Consider the following 17,532-nt stretch of genomic DNA (forward strand, 5'->3'; position numbering starts at 1 on the left):
TGACCCAGCACAAGCTCTCGCTGTGTTTTATACTCTCCAAGCTAATACCAGGCTGAGCTGTTTATATAATTGCATTTGAATTGCTGCTTTCTTATCTCAAACCTATCTATTGAAAATTCATACCGAACTATAAAGCAAATGTGATTGGAACAAATGTTCCAATTATATCCTCACGTGGAAATAGGGACTGGAAATCTAATTACTTTACCTTTCCTTTCAACCTTTAAAACAAGTGTTGCTTTAAAGAAAGATTGAGTGCTCCTGTGGCACCTTAGAGCCTAACCAAAATATATAGAATTATGAGCTTTCATGGGCAAAACCCACTTCATCAGACCAATTATAGTGAAAATAACAGAAACCAAGATATATATGTAATAACAGAAGTACCACCTGTCAATTGTAGGACCCATGTTAATGAGGCTAATTAAGTGGGCCAGATGTGTCCCAAACACAGTTTTTGAAAAGGTTGTATGGAACAAATCCACTCAGCCTCATTAACACAATTCCTACAATTGACAGGTACTTCTGCTTGGTTTTTGTTATTTCCACTCCAATTCATCTGATGAAGTGGGTTTTGCCCATGAAAGCTCCATGATTCTATATATTTTGGTTAGTCTTTAAGGTGCCACAGGAGCACTCATTTTTAAAGTTATAAACTAATATGGCTATCCCGCTGAGATATTTTTAAAACGTTATTGATGAGTTCAGTGACTATGCAGAACAGTAACATCACAACAAAAAGTACTATGGACATATAACCAACCTGGGTGCTTAGAACTGGGGACTGCTATAGGAATTACAGATGGTTATTTATCCCCTATTGTTTATTTGGGGGCAGGATTTAATTCTGGCTCCTACTGGCTGCAGTGTGACTGGAAACCAGATAGACATAACCAAGGGAGGCAATTAGCATGTACGGAAAGGACTAACATCACAAAGAAACAGGTGTGGTGATGTCGAGTGGATCTATGCCTAACTTTCAAGTGCCTAGAAAATCACTGGGATTCATGGAGTCTATGTCAGGCACTGGGGATCCCTGGACACTAAGGAAGAAACAGACATCCCAGAATGGGACTCATAAAAGCCAGTGTAATAGTTAAGCATCTCAACTAGCCAATGGAAGATATCAAGAAGAGAGTGTATCCTAAGCTCTGCTCCACTCTGGAAATTTAGCACCTTACTTTGCTTGGGATTTTCAGTTGCAAACTCTCTCTTGTGGTTAGGTCTACACCATTTTTGCAAGGAGATGCACCCTCATAACTTTTGAAGATGATTAAAGTATTCACCTGCAATGTGGAACATTTCCAGCTCTGCCATCTCTCAGGTGAGTGCTCCACTCAATGTGCTATGTATGGGATATTCTGATATGGGGCTCCCTCAATCTGTCCTGTTGAAGCTGTTCCACTGTAAGTAAGTAATGAGTCGCTTGACCAGAGCAAGGGGAAGCTCAAGCATTACAATGACAGTTAGAACACAACTTGGGAGACCTAGGAGCCAATCTCTCCATTCCAATGACTTTAAAAGTTTTATTCACAATGACCAGCTTCAACAGTAGACACGAAGGCTATGTCTATATTGCAAAAAACCCCTCTTGTGCAAGAGCCGTTCTGCCTGAAAATAAGCAGTAGAAGGGCTCTTCCATAAGAAGGGGGTTTTGTGCAAAATGGTGGCTCATTAAATATGCAAATAAGGCATGGTGATATTCATCACCACGGCTCATTTGCATGTTATTGCACAAGATTGGCCAGTGTAGACATAGCCTAAGGGAGCCTGTGAGATGGCATCTGCCTTGCAATGGCCCTTTTAAAGGTAAAAACCCAGACCTGGGAGAGGATTGAGAGCAAAGCCCACAGCTGTGGCAGTTGGTAGCCTATTGGGGCCAGTGGGAGCAACATAAATAAGGGCTCCAGGAGGGGAGGGAAACTCTTGCTCTAGCTGGGGAGCAACAGGGACCTGACTGTCAGGGTAGCTGGGGCTTCCTGAGACAGGGCAGTGGTGGGGAAAAGGCAGGCAGAGCTGGGAAGCCCTGGCCTGACCTCACTCCCAGGCTGCAGGGCCAAAGCAAGGCCTGAGGGTACCAGGGCTGCAGGGGGGCAGCCAGGATAGGAAAAGGCAGCAGCTCCACATCCTCTTGCCAATGATGAGTGGCCATTGCAGACTGCAGTTTACCCCTGTGGCAGGGGCTACATGAAGACTGGCAGTGGGTCAATGAGGTAAGGTGGGAAAGAGGGTTCTCTGGGAGAGGAGGACCCCAAAGTACAGAGACTGATAAACACCTCCACCCCAGAAGGGGGCTGAGACACTGGAGGGGGCACTGCCCTTAAGTGGACGCCATGGTCCGGGAGCAGCACAGGTCTGGCATGGAGAATGTGGAGTGAGGACACGGGGAGACACCAGCTAGAGGGAGGTGCCCTGTGGACTAATGAGCTAATTCCCAGTGCTACTGGCAGGAGGCGCTGTGTCTACCCTGCAACAGAGCCCCACATCAGAATATTGCCTTACTTAGTGAGTACGCATTCACCTGAATAGTAGTACATCCCTGTTCAGGCAGAGGGGGCACTTGGACTGGGAGTGTCTCACAACATCCCAGTTGAGTACCCTAACCAGGGAGCTGAAAGTTATGAGTGAGGTCCTCTCAGGCACCAAGCCATTTTGCATAGCTTCACTATAGAGGTCCCTCTTAATAGACAAGCTACGACCATACTTAATGGATCAATCCCTTCTGGCAACTTTGGCAGAGAAAATCCTATATTTCCCCCTCTCATGCATTGTTCTGGGGCTTAGGTATCCAGTGGCCTGGGGTAGGGCTGTTATGTACATGCAAGAAGGCAGGCCCACAGAAAATGTTTAATGCAAAGATTTAGGCGCCACACAAACTGTTACACCTACTGGCTTCAGAGGCAGATTGGGGGCTTGTGAATCACAGTGAGGCTTCATTCTGGGATACTAGATTGACCCGGCGTTGCTCAGGTAACTCGAACAAATTTTTGTTTTTCTTCATTTAAATCATTGTTTTGGAGTGGGGCTGGGAATGAGGGGTTCGGTGTGCAGCCTGCCATGGGGAGAGAGGACAACTCCATCCCTCTCTCTCCACAGTAGCTTGGGCCAAGTGAGAAGTGCCTCTCTATGGTGCAACCAGGGGAGGAGTGCATGTCCCCCAACTGGGGGACAGACACAGACAAACTTGATCTAAATATATAATAGAAGATTCAGAGAGGTAGCCCTGCTAGTCTGTAACTTTAAAAACAAGTAGTCCTGTAGCACCTTAGAAAGTAATAAATAAATAAATAAATAAATATATGCTTTTGTGGGCAAAACCCACTTCCTCAGACAAGCAAACGAAGTGGCTTTTGCCGTCAAAAGTTCATGATATTATATTTATTTATTAGTCTCTAGGGTGCTACAAGGTTACTCCGTGTTTTTATAGTAGAAGATAACTGTCCCTTTCTCCTTCCCTGCTTCCTGCTGGCCCAATGAGATTATAGCTGTCCCGGTCCAAATCTCTGGCCCCTTAGTGCCCCTCTGTGGTCATTCTACAGTATAACTCCCTCCTACCAGACCCTTCTCTTTCCATTTTATGAGAAACAATCAAATTCAAGGCACATCCCATCGTCTTGGCACAACCAAACTCTGAAGTTGCTTTAAATCAGGAAGCGGTATACAAAATTGGTGGTTCTAGCTCTTACCCATTTAAGAGGAGTTATTGAACAAATGGACCCACAGGCATATGGCCAGACAGATGCACATTTCTAAAATACATAGTAAAAATAAGGTAGGTGCCTCAAAGGAGGCAGTTCGAGGCTTAAGTCCTTTTGTGAATCTACTCCAAAATTAATAAGATTCAAACTGTAACTTAAAAAGTTCCCTCAGTCACTCTAGAGTTTCATGCGGGTGCAGGAGTTTTAATCTACCCACACAAGTAGATACAGAAATTATTGGGGCACTGAACCTACCTTGCAAAAGGTTGGCGGCAACAAGTGACAATAATTTGTCTCATCCAATGAATATCAAGTTTCTAGGAACAGCTATATGCAGCATAGCTAGAAGCACCATATTGAATAACTATGTCTGGAGAAAGTCTATAAAAGGGGGTACTCATGCCCCAATGGAGACTGAACAGATCTTGGGAAAGCAGTCTGGGTGGCTGCATGTGATTTGGCCTTAATGAGATGTGTGCATTGTCATTTGTAGTAGGGTTGTTGTTCTGGCCTGGTCCACTAGTAGCTGGAAAAACGTAAAAAGCAAAATATAGTTTTGCAGCACCTTAGAGACTAACAAAACATGTAGATGGTATCATGAGCGTTCATGGGCACCACCCACCTCTTCAGATGAATGGAGTTAAGGGGTCCAGTTTACAAATAAAAGCACAGAGAGGGGATGGAGAAGAGAGGAGGAAAAAAAAGGGGGAAAGAAATTGTCAATTAGAATGTCCATGATAAATTAAGCTGATAAATGTACTTAGTACCCACTCTAAGTACCCTTTGTTTTTATGTCATTAGGATGTGGAATGTAGCAGGCCATTCAGTCGTTGTCTTTGTTTAGACTTCTGTTGTAGGAATCAAACTAGTAAATGAAGTTAAGTTCTGTAGCTTCCCTGTCAAGCTGGCTTTTGAAATTGGTTTCAAATAATACAGTGACATTGGGATCTATGAATGAGAACCCAGGCAAGTTAAAATGTTCCTGAGCAGGTTTCTGCCTTTTCGGATATTTAATTTGTGTCCATTAATTCTTTCTCCTAGAAACGGTCCAGTTTGGCCAATATACATGGCAAAGGGGCACTGCTGGCATCAACCACATTAGTGGATGTGCCGTTGTATAGGCCTCTGATGTGGTGGTTTATGTGGTTAGGTCCTGTGATGATATAGATGTGTGGTTAGAGCTGGCATCAGAGCTGATTGCAGGGGTGGGTTCCTGAATGAGTACAATAGAAGTGTGCTACATGGTTACTTCAGAGAATTTGTTTGAAGTTAGGGGGTTGCCTGTAGGCAAGCATAGGTCTGTCACCTGAGGCCTGTGAGAGTGAGGGGTCATTTTCCAGGATAGGTTGTAGATTGTTGATAATGCATTGGAGGGGTTTAAATAGTGGGTTGTAGGTGATAAGTGGTGTTCTGTTTTTTTTTTGTGTGTTTTTTTTCTGGGCCTGTCTTGAAGTAGATGATATCTGCGTACTCTTCTAGTTCTGTCAATCTGTTTTTTTCACTTCTCCTGGTGAGTATTTCAGTTTCAAGAATGTTCTATATAGATCCTGTAGGTGTTTGTCTCGGTCTCTGTGGGATTGGAGCAAATCTGGTTGTGTTGTAGGGCCTGGTTGTAAACTATTGGGAAATGTGTCTTGGCTACCCCTCTGAATCATTAGTAGCTAGCCTGTCTTTCCCATTTTGTTCTTAGAGCTTTGCTGGGTTTTATTCCACTGTTAGCATCCAGACAATTCCTCAGTCACCCCTATCTGCTGTTAAGTTTCATAAATCTGATCCAAAACACGTCACATAGCAACAGCCCAGTTCTCCATTTACATGGACATGAGAAATACAATACAATTAAGATTAACTTGACTTTGGTGAACATACAGGCATTGTGAGTTGGGGGAGGAGGGATCCAGTTAGCCCAGACTAGTGCAATGTTATCACATTAGGTTACCTCACTACCATGACTTCAGACTGCAACACGTGTCTCATTGGCCTGGGGTAGTCCTGCAGTTCTACCCTAATGTCAGAAAAAATCATTCCCCCCATCCCTCCAATTGTCCAGGGGTCTCTAATAATGGGTTTCTTTATATAACCTGCCAGGAATTAGGTATGACTTTCTGGCTTAAGGATCTGAGTGCAGTATTAATTGTACTCTCAGTAACATCTGTCCATGCTGCCTCAGGAGTTAAATTATAATACTGATATTTTTTCTATCATTACTATTTAACTCTTTCTTGTCCTGATATAATTAAAATGAAACTAGATGTGCTGTTTGTGTAGATATATATTTTTTATTCAGGTGCTTTAGCCTCAAGGAATAAGTTCCTCTCTGAGAGAATCTAATGTCTCACATTGTCTCACATTGAAGTGACATTAGAGGAGGTTTTGGAATGAATTGATAAACTTAACATTAACAAGTCACCGGGACCGGATGGCATTCACCCAAGAGTTCTGAAATAACTCAAATGTGAAATTGCGGAACTATTAATTATGGTTTGTAACCTATCCTTTAAATCAGCTTCTGTACCCAATGACTGGAAGATAGCTAATGTAATGCCAATATTTAAAAAGGTTTCTAGAGGCGATCCCGGCAATTACAGACCAGTAAGTCTAATGTCTGTACCGGGAAAATTAGTTGAAACAATAGTAAAGAATAAAATTGTCAGACACATAGAGGAACATAATTTGTTGCACAAAAGTCAACGTGGTTTCTGTAAAGGGAAATCATGTCTTACTAATCTATTAGAGTTCTTTGAGGGAGTCAACAAACCTGTGGACAAGGGGGATCCAGTAGATATAGTGTACTTAGATTTCCAGAAAGCCTTTGACAAGGTCCCTCACCAAAGTCTCTTATGTAAATTAAGTTGTCATGGGATAAGAGGGAAGATCTTTTCATGGACTGAGAACTGGTTAAAAGACAGGAAACAAAGGGTAGGAATAAATGGTAAATTTTCAGATTGGAGAGGGGTAACTAGTGGTGTCCCCCAAGGGTCAGTCCTAGGATCAATCCTATTCAACATATTCATAAATGATCTGGAAAATGGGTAAACAGTGAGGTGGCAAAGTTTGCAGATGATACTAACCTGCTCAAGGTAGTTAAGATCAAACCAGACTGTGAAGAACTTCAAAAAGATCTCACCAAACTAAGTGACTGGGTAACAAAATGGCAAATGAAATTTAATGTGGATAAATGTAAAGTAATGCACATCGGGAAAAATAACCCCAACTATACTTACACGATGATGGGTGCTAATTTAGCTACAACTAATCAGGAAAGAGATCTTGGAGTCATTGTGGATAGTCCTCTGAAGACATCCACGCAGTGTGCAGCAGCAGTCAAAAAAGCAAACAGGATGTTAAAAATAATTTAAAAAGGGATAGAAAATAAGATGGAGAATATCTTATTGCCCTTATATAAATCCATGGTATGCCCACATCTGGAATACTGCGTACAGATGTGGTCTCTTCATCTCAAAAAAGATATACTGGCAATAGAAAAGATTCAGAAAAGAGCAACTAAAATGATTAGGGGTTTGGAATGGGTCCCATATGAGGAGAGATTAAAGAGAGTGGGACTTTTCAGCTTGGAAAAGAGACTAAGGGGGGATATGATAGAGGTCTATAAAATCATGAGTGGTGTGGAGAAAGTGAATAAGGAAGAGTTATTTACTTGTTCCCATAATAGAAGAACTAGGGGCCACCAAATGAAATTAATGGGCAGCAGGTTTAAAACAAATAAAAGGAAGTTCTTCTTCACACAGCACATAGTCAATCTGTGGAACTCCTTGCCTGAGGAGGCCGTGAAGGCTAGGACTATAACAGGGTTTAAAAGACAACTAGATAAATTCATGGAGGTTAAATCCATAAATGGCTATTAGCTAGTATGGGTAAGGAATGGTGTCCCTAGCCTCTGTTTGTCAGAGGGTGGAGATGGATGGCAGGAGAGAGATTGCTTCATCGTTACCTGTTCGATTCACTCCCTCTGGGGCACCTGGCATTGACCACTGTTGGCAGACAGGGTACTGGGCTGGCTGGACCTTTGGTCTGACCCAGTATGGCCGTTTTTATGTTCTTAATGTTTATAAGCATACATTATGGAGTGGGCAGTGCCCATCTACCACAGCATAAATGCACCACTCTTGAGTGCCAAAGATGGCCCTCTACGGAAACCACGGCAGGAAAAACTTCTGGTAGCACTGCATGTGGCAGTTACAAACACCTACAATGGAAAAGCACCCAAAGAAGAAAACTTATTTCCTCCAAAATTTGAAAAGGAAGAGTTAAAATCCAGTGTGATGAAAAAACTGAACTGACAATTGTCCTATCCAAACCCCTTTTCTAATTCTACACAAGTCAAAGCACTAGCATCTTCCCAGTGTACCTGCAAAGGATGCAGCTGTGAAGCAACCAGTGCCGTTCACCCACCGATCCTAAAGTCATAAGAACAGCCATACTGGTCAGACCAAAGGCCTATCTAGCTCAGTATCCTGTCTGCCAACAGTGGCCAATGCCAGATACCCCAGGGAGGTGGGTGACAATCTGGGAAGCAGTGATCATGAGATGGTAGATTTCAGGATCCTGACCAAAGGAAGAAAAGAGTAGTAAAATACACACCTTGGACTTCAAAAAAGCAGATTTTGACTCCCTCAGAGATGGGCAGAATCCCCTGGGATGCTAACATGAAGGGGAAAGGAGTCCAAAACAGCTGGCAGTATTTTAAAGAAGCCTTACTGAAGGCACAGAAAGAAACCATCCCAATGTGTAGCAAGAGAGGCAAACATGGTAGGAGACCGGATTGGCTTACAGGGGAAATACTTGGTGAACTTAAGCACAAAAAGGAAGCTTACAAAAAGTGGAAACTTGGACAAATGACCAGGGAGGGGTTTAAATGTATAGCTCAAGAATGCCGGGGCGTTATCAGGAAGGCGAAAGCACAAATGGAATTGCGACTGGCTAAGGATGTGAAGGATAACAAGAAAGGTTTCTACAGGCATGTTAACAAGAAGGTGATCAGAGAGGGTGTGCAGCCCCTACTGGATGAAGGAGGTAACCTAGTGACAGATGATGTGGGGAAAGCTGAAGCACTCAATGGACAAGGTTGGCTCCTGGACTAATGCGCTAAGTGACGCAAGATGGGATGAAGATGGACAGCCCTTGGTGGGTAAAGAACAGGTTAGGAACTATTTAGAAAAGCTAAACGTACACAAATCCATGGATCCGGACTGAATGCATCCAAGGGTACTGAGGGAGTTGGCAAATGTCATTGAGGAGCCTTTGGCCATTATCTTTGAAAAGTTGTGGAGATCGGGAGAAATCCCAGATGATTGGAAAAAAAACAAATGTAGTGCTCATCTTCAAAAATGGGAAGAAGGACAATCCAGGGAACTATAGGCCAGTCAGTCTTACCTCAGTTCCTGGAAAAATCATGGAAGGGGGATCCTTAAGGAATCCATTTTGAGGCACTTGGAAGAAAGGAAAGTGATCAGGAATTGTCAGCATGGATTCACAAAGGGTAAGTAATGCCTGACCATTCTGATTAGCTTCTATGATGAGGTAACTGGCTCTGTGGACATGGGAAAGTCAGTGGATGTGATATACCTTGACTTTAGCAAGGCTTTTGATACAGCCCCGTCTGTTGACATAATACATGGCCGAGGTATTGTCAGTTAGTACCTCCACCGGCTTTTGTTTGACCCCTCACATGGTCCCCTTTGTACCACTTTTGGGGTGAACACCCCTCCCCCCATGGGTGCAGCAGTGACCTGGCTGCTCCCGTCACAATCTAATAACGTGACAGCATCACTCAGAGAACCTTTGCCAATCCCGACCCTGGAAAAGTATTGGCATTTTGAGCTCTTTTAAGAGGCAAAAAGGTCTATTTGAAGGAAGTCCCATCAGCAGAAGATATATAAGAGAACATCTTATCTGAGTTCCCATTTGTGATCTGGCGCAAAGTGCCTGCTTAGGGCATCCACAGCAGTGTTGCTGATTCCTGGTAAGTATGATGCAATCAGTGAGATATTGTTGCAAATGCACCAATTCCAGGGGCAGACCGCCTCCACACAAAGGGAGTGAGAGCGTGCTCCCCCTTGGTGATTGATATAATGCATCATAGAGATGTTGTCGGTAAGTATTCTGACCATGGTGCTGAAGATCCACCCTCTGAAATGTTTGCAGGCATTGAAAATAGCCCTGAGTTCCAGAATGTTGATGTGGAGAGTTATTTCTCTTGGTGTCTATCAGGAGGATGGTCAGGCGCCAAGCCCCGGCTGCAGGGAAGACAGCCCCTTGGGCCTCTCCTACTTTTACTCTAGCCCTGAAGAGGGGCTGCACCTGAGAAATAGGGACCAATGTCCCCTCAGGTAGCCACACTTCCCGGGGCACTTCGGAATAGGCCGTAGGCCTTGAGTTCTTGCTCATCCCTTCCCCCTCCCCCCCAACGGGGGTCTAGGGTCTGCTCTTGAGGGTCCACACAGCTCGGCCCATCAGTACCTTTTGGGCTTGTTCTCCCCTAAGGAGTTCACCAAAGTACCTCCTCCCCACCGGTTCATGGGGTCGTTGCCTCTCGCTCTCACTTTGCACATGGGGAGGTAGGGTGACCGAGGCCCACCCACTCCACTGGGTCCCAGCCCAGGGCCCTAAGGGTAGGGATAACAGTCACTACCCTTTTGGTGGGGGAAAACGTTGAAACCTGCCAACCACTCAGGCAAACCCCGCCCTGGGCCAGTGCCTACAAATGCCCCACCTACCGCTTACTGTCCAGAGGAGTGCAGCCTTCTCGCCTGTGCCAGCATCCTCAGCTCTGTTCCCGTCTGGGTGCATCGGGTGGGATGTCGCGAGTCTCCCACATCTGCGATCCTGCACAGTTCAGCCCTGTCACGGGCTCTCCCTCTTTGCTGGTGTCTGCCTCTCCCCACAGGAGGAGGGCCTGAGGCTCTGTCCCCGGTCCTGAGCCCCTCCCGGCAGCAAGGGCAGCCTCAAGCCCTCTAGCCACAAGGTCGCTGGGGGAAGTAGTCTGGCCCCCTCCTGGGGCTGGAAACTGGGAGCCAAGGTCGGCTCCCACATTTGAGGTCGCAGGGCTGGCCAGAACCTTCCCGCCCTCCCCACTGGCAGCAGTGTCTCCCCCATTGGCACTGACGCCTCCCCATACCCTTCCTCCTGTGCAGCGCCGCCGGGATTTAAATCACACAGTGCACAGGGGGATTATGTGCAGCAGCGCTGGGGGGGGGGGGCGCGGCACTCATTCGGGCTGTGGGGCGAATGAGGGGCTGGAGTGCCCTGCCACAGTGTCCATCGGCCCTGAGCAGACAGATGGTTCATATGTGCACCCCAGCCTTTAAGAGAGGGGTCCGTGGTGATATGAACAGACAGTTAAGATCGATAAAATGGGACTCCTGCAAGGAAGTTATATGGTTTGGTCCACCATTTGAGGGAAGTTACTACAGCAGGTGGGGGAGTGACCCACTTGTGGACGTGGTGTCTTGTGGGAAAATACACTGATGCTAACTAATGCTGCAGACACTGAAAATGCAATCGTGCATGGTGGACCACATATGTTGTGGCTGCCATTTGACCCATGAGCAGCAGACACGTGAGGACTGGAACTGTAGAGCTCATAGTAAGTATTGAAACTAGGTCTTGTATAGCTTGGTACTTTTGAGCAGGTAAGTAAGCTCGTGCTGTGGTGGAATCAAGGCGAGCCCCTATGAACTCCAGGATGTGAGTTGGCTCTATTGTGGATTTCTGGTCGTTGATGATCAGACTGAGGGACTCGAATGTCTGTCTTGCTGTGAGAATCATGTCAGATGTTTCTGACATGGATGGACTCTTTATAAGGCAGTCGTCAAGGTAGGGGAAGATTATAATGCCCTATTGATATAGGTGCGCTGCTACTACAGTGAGTGTTTTCAAGAACACCCTGGGTGCTGAAGAGAGACTGAAGGGCAGAACTCGAGATTGGAAGTGGTCTCCTCCAACTGTGAAACGAAGAAACCTTCTGTGAGCAGGATGGATGGTAATGTGGAAATATGCATTTTGGAGGTTGAGGGCTGCAAACCAATCCCCATGATCTAGTGCTAGAATTATAGTAGTGAGAGTTACCATTCTGAACTTCTGTTTCGAAAGATAACAGTTGAGTTTTCAAAGATTGAGTATAGGTCTTCAACCTCCAGTTTTTTTCTTGGTGAGAAAGAAATTGGAGTAGAAGCCTTTGCCTCACAATGCGGTCAGTACCCTTTCTACTGCTCTGATGACAAGAAGTTGATGGACTTCCTGTTGTAACAAGTCCTCGTGAGAAGGGTCCCTGAAGAGGGATTGGGAAGGTGGTGAGGTTGGAGGTATTGCCATGAAAGGGATGGTGTAACCTGATGAAATGATCTCGAGAACCCAACAGTCAATTGTGATGGTGGACCAATGATGGTAAAAAGGTCTGAGACAGTGGTAGAAAATGGGAACCATGTGATCGAGTCAGTATGTGACAGGGAGGATTTGCGAGCTCTCAACCAGGTCAAACTTGCTGCTTGTTGGATGGTTGTTTGGAGGCATGGTTGTTTTGAGTGCACCTCTTTTGAGGTCTTTTTCTCATCGGGGATTGATCAAATGGGTGTTGCTGGTATCTCAAGTGCGAGAAGTTGTAGTGTCTCTGGTATTTCGTATACCTCTAGCGGCAGTATGAAGGTGTATACATATTGAGGGTACGGGGAGTAGTTCTGGAGTGTTTGCGTGAGTGGAGGACTTCATCAGTCTTCTCAGCAAACAATCTCTGTTTGTCGAACTGGAGTCCTCCACTTTGGTCTGAAGTTCTCATGGGATCTCCTCGTGACTACTGCGGTAGCAGTGGAACAAGTCGCTGCGTCCGCTACGTCCAGTGTGATCTGAAGTCCAGTCCTAGAGGACACATATCCCTCCTGAACTATGGACTTCAGAATGGGTCTTTTGGCGTCCAGCAAATGTTCCATTAGTGCAGTCAGTTTGGTGCAACTGTCAAAGTCGTGGTTAGACAGGAAAGCGGCATAATTGGCGATGTGCAATAATAGTGTTGAGGAAGAACATATTTTCCAGCCAAAAAGGTCCATGTGTTTGCTTTCTTTTTCAGCTGCAGTGTTCCTATACTGTGGAGTCTTTGACCTGTATTGGGTTGCATCTACGACTAGGGAATTGGGTTGAGGGTGCAAGAATAACAACTCCATACCCTTAGATGGGACAAAGAGTCTGCCCTCTTATTGGTAGGCAGGGCAAAGGCTGGGATCTGCAAGATCTCCTTGGCAGATTCCATAATGGCCTTGTGCATTGGTAATGTAATCTTGGCTTGCTGGGAGGGTTGGAGGTTTTTAAGAAGGCAATATTGCTTCTCCTGAACTTCAGTTAGTTAGACCTCCTGGCTAATGGCTACCCTTTTGAACAGTTCTTGGAACTGTTTAAAATCGTCCATAGGTGATATAACCCCTGGGATAATGGATTCATCTGGAGAGGAAGATGAATGATCTGTAGGAGAAGCATCGGGCTGCTGATCATCAGGTTCCAATAACTGACCTTCTTCCAGTTCAGAATGGTGTGGTGGAGAGGAAGAGATACGAGGTGGGATGTGTTGTCTATGGGTAGGCAGAGGACAAGGATCATATTGCTGTGGGTGAGAGGATCTGTAACTGCAAGGTGACCAGTGCCTAGAATAGGAGGGCTGATGCTGATGATGGTCAGTTGTCCAATACGGTGGGCGACTGTGGTAGTATCTGTGGTGATCATAGTACAAATGTCTTGGAGATGAGTGCCTGGAAGAATAGATGCTCCTATGCTCCTCCTAACACACTGCACGCTCGGATAAGACTGAGGAATGAGAAAGCATTACTGAGCCCCTGGAGAAGGGGGGAGAAGAAAGAGGCAATGAAATCCATGCCCCGGTATCGGAAGTAATGGAGAGAGAGAGACTTACGGTGTTGTGGTGATCTCAGTGCAGGTGGCGAAGGGGATGGTGCTGCTAAAAAGATTGGAGAGCGAGGGCTTGAGCTTTGAGGCTTGTCTGATTTTGCATGAGCCTTCTTCAGGGTCATCAGTCTATCAGGTGTGTCCAGTGCCAGCAGAAGGTGGGATGCCTGTGCCGGTGTGGTTGATGGTGGTGGTGGTTGTGTTGGTTGCGGTGCAAACGCCGGTGCTGGGGTTTTTGTAGATGTGGCTGCCACTGCCGACTGTGCCTTCAGTGCCAGATGGCAAGAGTCTGCTCCCACTGTCGACACGGACAGTGCCCTTTGGTATACTTTCGAGTCTCAGACGGCCCTGGGATGTGAACGAGTGGTGCCAGATGTACCAGGCTTGTCTGCAATGCTGACCCTGCTCATCAGCATGGCTGGCAAGGAACACCCCAGTGAGGTGCATTTCTTTGCTGAGGATCCCATAGTAGGGGAAGAAGCTCCCCATTTTTGGGCCATAGGAGGGTCTGAGGGAGCCATGGATGATGTTGAGTCTGATGGCGGTAGTGCTTTGCCAAACAGGAGCATGTGGAGATGCACCTCTCTGTCCCAACAAGCTCTGGCTGTGAGCTTCAAACAATGCAGGCATTTCTGAAGCACATGGGGCTCTCCAAGGCATCTGATACAAGAAGAATGCCTGTCAGAGGTAAGCATGGGATCGCAAGAAGTGTCGCATTTTTTGAACCCCGATGAGCCTGTCATTGTGAGAGGGGAACTGTCATCAGTCGTCCTCAACTATGGCTTCTTCTTCTCTCTCTCCTTTTTTTTTTAACAGCCTGAGAAACAGCCGGTGAACCAGGAAAAAAAATTTTTTTTAAACAACAAACTTGATAACTGGAACTGGAACTATGAACTACGTACAACAGCTAACAACTAGGAGAATTCTTATTTTCTTTTGTGACTAAACTGTTGAGGAGAAGAGCTCGCTTCGTCTGCAGCTGAGGGCGGCAACAAAGGAACTGGTGGGAGCCAGACTGTGCATGCATGAGGAAAAAGGCACGAACGTCACAAGACACTGATCACGCATGTGTGGTCCGGCTGACTACTGCTGTTCAAAACTCTGATCTGCAGTGCTGGGATGAGCCAAACACCAACAGTGGAGCACCCACAGGGACATCACTCAAAGAAGAATGTGTTGTTTGGATTCTCTGAGGAATTCTGGTAGGCCAGAACAAAAGACAGAACTATGTAGCACTTTAAAGAATAACAAGATGGTTTATTAGGTGATGAGCTTTCATGGGCCAGACCCACTTCCTCAGATTCCCAGAGACATTCTATACACACACTGGCATTCACTGAATCACTTGGCAAGGATCTACAGGAGAGACCTATGCCTCATGTCAAGATAGGGTGAAGAAAGAAAGTATCAAGTGGGAACAAGGTGGCAGATGGAAAGCTAGCTTAACAAGAGAAGGCAATGATGAAAACTTTGTAGATGTTGTGAGTGGGCTAGCTCTTGAACCAGTGTCAATAAATCTGTTCACACTACTATAGTTAGAATTCTGAGTTTTGGAATTTATAAAATGTTTGCAGATAATACTGGAATTGGAGACAAAGCCAACGTTTTAGGAATGAAGCAGCTATATTCAAAAATATTGGGATAGTTTAGGTGGCTGAGCTGAAGAAAAATGTCAGGAACAGGACAACAGTTATCATGGGAGAATTATTGCCAGTATCATCTCAATACAGAGCTCCAGTGACAAAGGGAAATAAAACCCTAACAAAGAGACAGACATATTAGTTTTCACATTTAAAATGTTTGTGGCTGATGAATTTTCAAACTCCATTTGTCTGCTGCAGGCTCTCTGTAATCTCTTCTAATGTTTCCTTCTAGAGCTAATCTTTTGTAATCAAAGATTCACATATCATATTTCTGTTCCTCCGCTTCCAGGATTAGCTGCTGCATTTCCTTACCAACCAAGTATTTCAACACTAATACTCTTTCTCTTCGGTGCATAGCATGATAACTATCTCCATTTAGATATTGAAAATACAACATAATCCCCTTAATTATAATTGTTTATACAGAACAGAGCACTGTGTTCAGCCAGAATTATTGGAACTGAGGTCTTAGCTTTGTCTATCCAACTTTTCATCACTGATCACAACTGTAATTTTAGTATGTATTTAGATCTGCTATCAATAATCCATTCCTGCTGCACATGAATCTGTCCATAGAGAAGGCTGAGCCTGTGAAGTTCAATTGCTCTTACACGCTAATCTCAAGATACTTGTTTGACCCCCCCCCTTTCATAAAAGCCATTTAACTTAAGTGGAATGCATCCTATCTTTGGGTGTTATGTGTGCGTTTGTGTTTGGGGAAGACAGGACATGGCAACTTTCTGATGAACAAGCTGGAAGTACCAATGAATGTTCATCTCTCCTTCAGAGCAAGAAATCAGAGGCAGATTCAGCTATTGGAGGCCAGGACTGCCATTAACCCTTTGATCTGCTGTCTTGCCTTCAGATACAACTAGGAATCTTGCAGAGAATGAAGGCAGAATTTCTCCCTGAAGCCTCCTTCTATTCTGTGCTTTCTTTCTTTATATTGACCATCTAACTTCTTCCCAAGGTGGGATTCATCTATAATTGGACCTGGCGCACCCTTCAGATGAAACATGGATTGATTGGCTTTGCAAACCCACATTTCTTTATTATAGAACTAGAGCAGGGGTGTGGAACTTTTTTGGGGGTTGGGGGCTGTTGACCCACAGAAAAATAATTCAGGGGGCACACGCAAGTGAGAAGCAAAACATCAAAACAGAACAGAACAAAACAAACCTCACTGATGTGGCCCGACTGAGAAGGAAAAAAACACTCCCCACATACATCAGAGCCTACTAGGGCCCAAGTTAGTAGATTTTGTGCACTGCAGCCCCATGGTGGGGTGGCAGGGGGGCTGGAGTGCCAGTGTAGGTTCCCCAATGTTGGGGGGGAGCCCTGAGCATCAGGGGCTGGATCCAGGCAAGCTGAGGGCTACATCCGGCCTAAGGGACTGAGATTCCCCACCCCTGAACTCTTTAGAGGATTTACCTGGCATTGCTTGGGTCCTTAACTCAATTATTTGTTTGGCAAATAAAATGAAAACATACATGCTTCATTTAAATCATTGCTCTAGAGTGAGCTGGAGATGAGGGGTTCAATATGAAGGCTGCTCTGGGGAAGAGAGGATTCCCCTAGCACTTGCTCACCACAACAGCTTGGGGCCAGGTGAGAAGCACCTCTCCATGGCCACTGCAACTCCAGTGGTACAGCCAGGGGAGGGATGCATGTCCCCTGGCTGGGGCAGGCACAGATTTGTTTGCCTCCTGTGCTCCCCACCCAGAGTGAGGAATGAAGCAAGCTGTGCACCTTACCCTCACTCCCTGACAGAGGGGAACTGCCAACGATGTATGAATTAAGGTGGGAGGAAACTTTATACTGGATTTGGTGGTCCTAGCTCTTTTTATTTAGGAGCAATTCTTGAAGAAACAGACACATTCTCTCAAATATATAGTAGTATGTTAATCTGTGATGTCCTTGAGTGATATTACCATTAATTTCCAGTCCCCTGTATTCACACCCTGTCTAGTCAGTATCTTATGCTACACTACTCAATCTTACTTTTATGCTGTTTCCTTACAAAGGGAGTAGAATTACATCTGCTTAAAAAGGGCAATTACATGTTTTCATGGATTAAAAACACAAGACTTTGCAGACAAGATCAGAATTTCATCACCAGTCTCATATCTGACAAGTGACCAACACCAAAAGTTACAGAAGAATGTGCAAGAATCCTTTGGTGGGTAATTAGAGAGAAACCTGCCCATATGTGAAGTTTCTTCCTAATCCACATTGCTAAGTGCTCTGTTATATGCCTAAATGTATGACACTTTATATCCTTT

The sequence above is a fragment of the Pelodiscus sinensis genome, chromosome 27 (assembly GCF_049634645.1).
Source record: "Pelodiscus sinensis isolate JC-2024 chromosome 27, ASM4963464v1, whole genome shotgun sequence".
Lineage (NCBI taxonomy): Eukaryota > Metazoa > Chordata > Testudines > Trionychidae > Pelodiscus > Pelodiscus sinensis.